A 9,293-nucleotide genomic window follows, 5' to 3' on the forward strand; every position below is an offset into this window, starting at 1 on the left:
ACAGATGCTGTCTTTACAAAAGATAAAAATAAAAACTAGGCCGTTGTTTATTGGCAGCCCAAGACTGTGATGATAAAAGGCTTGATTTTCGACATAGTGTTTTTAGTGATGACATTTCTGGCAATATGACGTTTTTGTTTATTTGCCGAACATATCTCCAAAAATGCACGTCATTGTTGAGAAACTGCACAGCACAGCACACTGGTTTTGCATGCGTGAGGTCGGGTCCAGGATCCAAGACTACGACAGAAAAGCCAATCAGCTGATCATTGATCAGTTTCATGATTGAAGTAGCAACAGGAGAGGGAGGGGGAGAGAAGAAGAGGCAGTCGCTCCATATATCGGTTGTGAAGCTTAGCGTGGGAATGCTTTCTTGCTTTCTCCGGGACAGCTTTCTTGGAGATGAAATGCTGGTTTCAAAGCGATGCTCCAAATGCTCCACCAGACCACCGACAGCTCTCTTACGCCACAGCTGCTCTATCACGTGACGCATGCTGCTCCGACGTGCTAAGGTTATGAGCTGGGTTACGCTATGTCGCAAGTTTTTGTGAAGTGCTTTTGTGATATTTAAAGGATCGGATTTAATTTTGTATTTCTTTTCGATAACCGATCGAGTAATTTGGGTGAGTATTGGACCAATACGTAATATCGGATCGGTCCGTCTCAAATCTCAACTGCAGGGGCAGAATAATCCCCTAGTCTGCGGAAAAACATATCTCAGGGCAGTTTAGCCCTGAGATTGAAGAAAGAAGAGGAGGAAGAACGCAGAGAATCACCCAACACGGAAGACACTGAGTGTTAAATTAGAGAATGTCAAAAGCTCCTACAACAGAGGTTCTAGTTTTAGTACAGAGAGAAGAAAGACACACAGGTGAAGATGGTTTTGTGGGAGAGCAAAAAACACTTAGCCAGATGAGCGTGTTTAGTATGGGACTGACACTTGTAGAGCATATTTTCATGGAATAGACGTGGACTACATTGAAGTGGAAACACCAGCTGAATAGTGTGAGTGTAGCCTGAGGCTATGTCAACACTAACGCGTTTTTGTTTGAAAATGCATCGTTTTCTCTCCATTTTGGCATCCGGTCCACACTGAGATGGCGTTTTCACTGACGCAAAGTGCAGTTGTTTGAAAACGCTCTTGAAAACAAATACATCTGTAAACGGTGGATTTGCGACAACACAGCAGTTGTTTTGTTTGCTCTCAATTTTGACAGTCTTATTAAAGATTAATATCAGTCTGTACATGCTCCAGATTTCTTGAAATTATTTAACTCTCAATCACTTTAGCAACTTTTTACTTTTGTGTTACTCACAGCAATAAGTCCACCTCATTGTTAGTCCATTTAAAAAACTCTGTGCTTTTCCTCAATATTTTGCTGACACGTTTCAAAGAGCCGGTGTTCTGGGAATCCATCCTACCATAGCTGGACTGGCCATCGACTGGCATTTGCCCGATGGGGTTTTTTCTTCTTCGTTTTTTTCTGTAACGGTATAAACACTGAAAGGTGGTGGATTGGCCAGATGAAGGGAGATGTGTAAAAATAACTCAATTGTTTGGTGGTGGCTATTGCGGAGCTTCTACAGATTCAGTAACATTAGCAAGTGGTGGAGGCCAGCAGATGCAGCACGCTGGCAGGTGGATGACGGAAAGGCAGGAGGACCAGAGACCCGAGGCGGTGAACTGAACTTCAGGTAAGAAGTTATGACCTGCAGTCTATCTGGGTCAGATATAAACCAAGTTTAGGTGCAGTTTATTTTCGTTATGCTGACTTTTTACAGTCAGTTACAAAATCTCGTACTGCGTACTAGCTAGCATGACGGAGTTTCTATACGGCTGGGCGGGTGCTGTGATGTTATTGATGTTGAACTTGTTTAATCTTATTTATAAGGTTAGTTATTAAAGTTTCCAACCGTCCCGTAAAAAACGGAATCGTCTCGCATACAGAGAAAATATTGCGCGTTTCGTATTGAGGTGAAAAGGAACACAGTTTGTCCCGTATTTCACCTACAATGAAAAAGACACAAAGCTGGAGTTATTCTGTGTCTTTGCTGCACAGCTGCCTCTTCTTCTCTCATTCTCTCCCCCTCCCTCTCCTGTTTCTACTTCAATCATGAAACTGATCAGTGATCAGCTGATCGGCTTTTCTCTCTTGTTTGTTTATCGCTCTGAATCTTACAACAAACGTTTTCATCTGATGTAAAATGTATAGAAATCCATTATTGTACATAGTATTTTTTTAGGGTCCCATCATAATTTCTTCAGAAGTAGCTAAGTACTGTTTATGATGCCAGTATTTTCCCAAATTTTCTAGATACTGCGGACGGACAAGCGCCTGTTTTTGTGCGTTGTGGTTAGCAACAACGACGGTTGAACCATCGCGTGTCCGCTTGTGTATGTACCACATAAACCTTTCACAATAAAGCTCAAGATCCTGTTGAGACTTTTCAAAATAAACTGAATCACAAGAAAGAGCAAATTATTTACGGATGAGAAGTAAAAAAGAGCCGCCAGGTGCTAAAAAATAAACCTTAGACTCAAACGCTTTTCCCCGCAGCACGCCGTGTACTAAATACTCACAAAGAGAACGGCGGCTATTACAACTTATGTCTAAAAATGTATCGTTTCATGCATCGGTTTAAACACTCGACTCCAGCTCCTCAGATCAGCCTTTAGAATAGGACTTCATAGGATGATCTCCAGATGCGTCTGTATTTTATTTACTCCCAGCCAGGGGCAATTCTAGGATCAGGCCATTAAAAAACACTCCCAAAAAAGAATAAATTATTACAAAATATGAATAAAAACTATTAAAAATGGAGGCAACTTTTCCTGTGGTAGAATGTATACAATGTATGAAAAAATCTTTACTGCAGATACTAATTTAACTAATTTATTAATAATAATTTTGTGTTGTAAGATTTATGAGTTTCATGCTTTCATAGTGGTACTTGGGAGAGCTTGACATTTTTATCAGGTGGTACACACTGTAAAAAGTTTGAGAAACACTGATAAGTGTATGTGTGCTTTTGGAAAACATTTAAAGCTGCAGTACAGAATCTTTGAAACAAGCTTAAAACGCTTTTAGAATATAAACAGAGCACTCTGCTTCTCTTTACAGCTCCTCACTCCACCAGGGCTGTTTGGCACTTTCTGATAGTGTGCAAATGTGATCTACGTACTGTGGCAGTCATACAGACAACTGGACAGTCCAAAAGTTGGCCTACCTATTACTGGCTGAGGTTTTAGTAGAGTTCTGGCTGAACCACATAAAATATATCATTAATTTTAATCTCCCCAATCAATTACAATGTTGTGTTGGAATGTTGTTAAAGAGGGTCAAAAATGTTTCAACCCAGTTTGTTTTGCAGAATTTGTATAGCAGCTTTAATATAGGGAGAACACAACTTCCAGATTGTGTCAGTAAAATCAGGTTTTGTCTCTTTGTCAGTTTAACAGTTTCTGTTTTGCCTCTCAGTTGTCTGTTTTCTTACCTGGTTCTTCCTGACCTTGTACTTTCTCCTCACGTTCCCTTCTTTCCTCTCTCCCTCTTTGGACTGACAATCATACACAAATAGATTGTATTCAATTAGATGAAAATTTACATTAATATGAAAAAAATTCTATTAAGATCACTAACAAAAAGTCCTCTCTCAGTATCCATTGCAAACAGGACAGTGGTAACAACAGCAGGCTACGGACAATCTTATGTTTTAGATTTTAAATAGGCTGTATAAATTTCAATGGGAGCAACAGGACGGTCAGATGTGGCTGATTTGACTACAGAGTAGGACGGATTGTAGAGTAGCAAACATTGTCGGAAAAGACGTTTTCAACACAGCAGGTTACCTGGGTGTAATGTTTTTCTGCTAAAAAGAAACATGGTCTGAGTCCTACCTAACTATATAAAGAGTAACTGAAGGTTAAATGCAGCTAACATGTCCTGTTTTAAGCCAGACACTCACACCTCCGCTCCGCTGCGTCTCAGCCATCATCGCTCTGGCTGAAGCACCCCCAAAAATGCGCCAATATCGCCCCTGCTTCCAGCGCAAATGAGGACGTCTGATTTTGGAAGTAAAAGTCTCCGCCTGATTGCTACCATCAAAAAGAATCGTACTTCAACAGCTCCTGGATGAGGTCTTCTGCTGCTCTCCTCGGTATCTGTTCACAGTTTATTGTGAAGCCGTTGAGAGAAGAGTGAGGCTGCGTCCAGCCCGGATAGATTGGAAAACGGCGTTCTCTTCTGAAAACATTCCCTGTCCACACTAGCTGTCCTCGCTACCTAGCCTGACCTGTCTCCCCAATGTGATGTTTGTGTATTGTATGTACGGTCGGCAAGGTCTGTCATCTCAGTTGTGGGCAAAAGACCTGCAACTGACAAATAAAGGCTATCTCATCATTTCATCTCGAAAACTTCAGATTTTAAGATGTTTTCATGCAGTGTGTGATTTTGTGACACTTTATAGCGTCACAAATGTATGTGACAATGTATGTGACACTTCATACATTGTATACATTCTACCACAGGAAAAGTTGCCTCCATTTTTAATAGTTTTTATTCATATTTTGTAATAATTTATTCTTTTTGGGGAGTGTTTTTTAATGGTCTGATCCTAGAATTGCCCCTGGCTGGGAGTAAATAAAATACAGACGCATCTGGAGATCATCCAATGAAGTCCTATTCTAAAGGCTGATCTGAGGAGCATTCCTCACACACACCTTAATAACGTAAGGGGGACGGGCGCCGGGTGTAGCCCTTTGGCACCCCTGCTCAGTAGGCTTCCACTACTCTCTGTCTCTATTAATCACCCTGGGGTTGTTCAGTAGCAAGCGATGCTTATGATTGTGCCAGAGCACATTTTGAACAACACCATGGGAATTTCGGATTTTACACAGGTGGTTGGATGTTACACTCTGGATATGGAAGGAAGGTGAGGATTATTAACCCTCTGTGGTCCACCGACACACTGCACCTCCAAATCACATGACTATTTTAAGCTAACATAGCAACAAGCTGCAGTCTCTATTTCAGCCCACATTGAAAGTTCAGACTTCAAAGTTTTTAAATTTTAATTACAGGCCAGTAAATCTAGAGTTATGATAATAAATATAAGCCATGCTTTTTACTAAATACTGTCGTCACGTTTTTGTGTGTGTGGTTTAAGCGTTTTCTAAGGACAGCGCGAAAACAATAAAGAAAGGAAAAAAAGCCACCTCTTTCCTATCGGTGGAAAAATGCACCATGTCGACCAATTTAAAAAAAAAAAGTCAACACGTGGGATTTGGTTCTTTAGGAAGAGAGAAAAGTTTTGGGAGTGACGGTAACGGCAGCGAGACGGAGCGAGCCAGTGAGAATGAGAGAGAGAGAGAGAGTTTTTAGATGTGGGAGATTTGTGACGTTTAGTGTGGAGTGTATACTTAGTGTATTGTGTTGTCTTGTGTAGTTGTTCTGTTGTGTAGTCGTTTTGTTTTGTGTGTCAGTGAGGGCACTAATCAATGTCACAAAGGCACATTTGCAACGTAAACACTGTCACTAAGTAGAAAACCAGCGGAGTGATACACCTCCTGTTGTCAGGCCTGCAGGTTTATCCCTGTGCTGTTCTCCTCTGTCTTTTGGTGTAGGGCTGTGCGATATGACCAAAATCTCATATCCCGATATTAAGACATCTATCGTCCGATAACAATATAAATCACAAAAATGTAACATTTTCTGTAAATTCTGTGAATGTCAGGCAGCTCGACTTGCGTGAAGTGTTTCCAGCTGGGCGTCGCATACCTGGAGTCGAGTGTTTTAACTGATGCATGAAACGATACATTTTTAGACATAGGTTGTAACGGAGTATTTATTACACGGCGTGCTGCGGGGAAAAGCCTGTTCTAACGTTTGAGTCTAAGGTTTATTTTTTAGCACCTGACGGCTCTTTTTTTGCTTCTCATCCGTAAATACTCTGCATCTTTCACGTGATTCAGTTTATTTTGAAAAGTCTCAACAGGATCTTGAGCTTTATTGTGAAAGGTTTATGTGGAAATAAACAAGCGGACACGAGGTGGTTTTACCGTCGTTGTTGCTAACGACAACACATAAAAACAAGCGCTTTTCCGTCCGTAGTAGGGGTAACGATATAACGATATAAATTTGGCCAACGATAGAGATTTTGGCTGTGTCCCAATTTAGGGTATGCACGCTTGAAGTATGCATTTCAAGTGCGATTACGTCACCGCCACGCGACGACGGCTGTCCCAATTCAAAGTGCACTTCAAATGCATACTCCAAATGCGCCGTCGATTTCCCCAAATATCAAGCGTGGTCCGGTGCACGCTTCGTGGCCCCATATATCCCACAATCCATAGCGCGGCGGTGGGTCTGGATAATTTTGCCGCAAAATACGGCAGAAGGGAGCGGCCGAAGAGTGAACTGTCAAAAGTAAGTACTGAATATGATGTCACTTATTTATGTGCAAATGTTTAAGAACATTAAAACATTACTGTTGGCCACATGTCGGCAAAGTTATGTGACATTAGTGATGTTTGTACTTTCAGCGTTTACTTGGTTTTAAAGCCTTTAAAATATAATAATACAATAGTCAACCTTAATCTTACAGAGAATGTGATGATTTTATGGATAATTAAAGTCAGTCATATATCCACAAACACAACAAGCTGAAAGTCAGTGATGCTGCTCGGTTTGCAGTCCTGAATATGACGGCACAAGCAGGATTCACTGCACTGTTAATGTTAGCTATGTTATATTGCTGCCTCTGTTCGGTGGTGTCGAGCCAAACGGACTTTAACGTGTGTTTGAACGAGCTGACGGTTCACTCGTTAAGCTGAAAGAAAGATGCTTTAATCACAGGAGTCACACATGTGTCCACTGGACCATCTGGGAACTCTTCTTGTTTAGCACTTGTAATAACACAAACACTAAATCCTCCTTCTCTGTGCTGTTTTGTAGCAGTGTGTACACCTGAGACTGTCACCTGTCTGTCTGTCCTGCACTCTCTCTCTGTTTCTTTCTCTCTGATTGTGGAATAAAAGTATGAACATGTATTTATAAGTTACACTTGTGTTTGAATCCTGCAGCTTATCACACATTTGATTTCCATGTGTGACAACTGCAAGTGTCCAGAGTGAGGACAGACTGAGGGACCCACTGCTGCACATCATCTGTGAGGCTTTGCACCCCTGATGATCCACCAGGACAAACTCAGCAGTGTGTGAGGAAGAGGAGGAGGAAGAGCCAGCAGCAGCTGACAGATGGAGAGAATAGACAGACTGTTCCCTGTTTGTGAAGGACTGCTAGGAAAGTTTAACATAACTAATTGTCTGTCCTGAATCAGTCTTATTAGGTAATGTTCAAATAATGTTATCATTCCAGTGTTTTCAGTGTGGGAGAAAGTACTCAGGGCCTTCAAGTTACACACTATGAAAGGCAGCAACAAGTTTAATATTCAGAAACCTAAAGTATGTATCAGCAGCAGAATGGAGCTAAAAATAAATGTTTGTTTCAGTTCTATGAAGCTTTGAGTATTTTGGATTAGTAGCACTGCTGTGTTTGTTGCATCATATTGCTGTAATTGTTTATATGCTTTATATATTCTGAGGTAAGTTGATCTATAGTGTTACATCATATTCTATAAGGATGTTATGTGTTTGTATACTTTCTGCCCAGTTTGACCCATTTAGCAGAAGTCAGCCTGTTTAAGGCTCTGATATCTATTCTGTGTGACTTAAAGCAGTTATGACATGCTCTGATTTTCTCACCCAATAAAGGAATATTTAATATATCAGTCTGATATCAGAAACAGTTATCACAGCTCGTACATTTTCTTTTTACACATATATATAAGCATTGAGCCAAATTTAGTAATGCCAACATATTGAAAGAACAATGTTTGTCTCTTATATATAATACATCTGTATATACACTGTCAGAGATACTTGTCTTTGAGTGAAAATTTAAGGTGATAGGAAATATAAATAACTGCAACTTGCATCTTTGACCCAGAGTTCAAGCTCATATATATATATATATATATATATATATATATATATATATATATATATATATAATCTGACAATACATATAATATTGTCCATATTATATTAACATTACCACAGTGAGATGACTTTAGTCTCATGAATAACATTAGCTAATTATTATTTACTAACTAATCTTGAAATGACTGTTCAGTACAGAAATGAAGCCCAACTATCATGTTTTACACTCCTGTGGTCTCAACTAATCAAAGTGATGTCATGACAAAAATGAATGACCAACAAAACATTTTTTCTCCTTCATCTCTGTCACACAAAGCTGTATGAAACATTTCTCGCGGTTAGTATCATGGTTGCTAGGCAACCTGAACAGCACGACGAAGGCTAGACCGTCCCATTTCACAAGCCTCTCACTTCCGCACTTCCCGTACTTGTAGTACGCACCGTACGTAGTATGCGTAGTGCGCGTACTTCAAGCGTGCATACCCTGAATTGGGACACAGCCTTTGACTATATCGCTCTATCGCAATAGCGCATGTTGATGATGTCATCAAGCTGTGCCTGTTTTGGTCAAAAGCATCGCAGCGGCTACAACCATTATCATCTGCAAATTATGCCGGGCGACAGTCATAGCAAAGAGATGAAGCACTTTTGAAATAGTGGGAAAGCCAAAAATTGCGCTTCCTCCACTTCCATAACATTGATTCATTAATGTTGAATTCTCTCGCAGCTGTTCTATTCCCATGTTGTTGCAGTATATTAATAACTAACCTTGTATTGTGGATGAATAATCTCAGTTGATCTCCTGACTGAAGTTTGGCCCGTGTATAGCATCCTGCTATGCGATTGCATTTGTCCCTGACCACCAGAATCCCTCACGTTAACTTTTATCGAGTGGAAAAAAAAGTTAGCATTCATCCTCCAGCTTCACTGTGCTAATGTTATGCTAACATAGCTGTGTCGCTAGCAATCACGTAGGACAACATTATATACCTGGTAGTCCAACTTCAGTAACCCTGTAAACGCCACTGCTGTTTAGTTTCCTGTCTTCATTTATGTTGGAAGTGGTACTAGAGCTGTACGTTTTAATTAGTTTCAAAAATTTATCAGTCAGAACATGGTATGTCATGTTTAGGTGGAAACTAGCGAGCTAACTTCCTGTTAACATCTAACTCTGTTAAATTTAATAAATTCTGTTTTCATGGATGCCTGGATGTTAAACTTAATTATTACACCTGGTAGAGCAGCAACGCTGATGATTTTATTAAAGATGAAAGAATTTAGACTGTTTTTAACT

The sequence above is a fragment of the Oreochromis niloticus genome, unplaced genomic scaffold (genome assembly GCF_001858045.2).
Source record: "Oreochromis niloticus isolate F11D_XX unplaced genomic scaffold, O_niloticus_UMD_NMBU tig00007519_pilon, whole genome shotgun sequence".
Taxonomy (NCBI): domain Eukaryota; kingdom Metazoa; phylum Chordata; class Actinopteri; order Cichliformes; family Cichlidae; genus Oreochromis; species Oreochromis niloticus.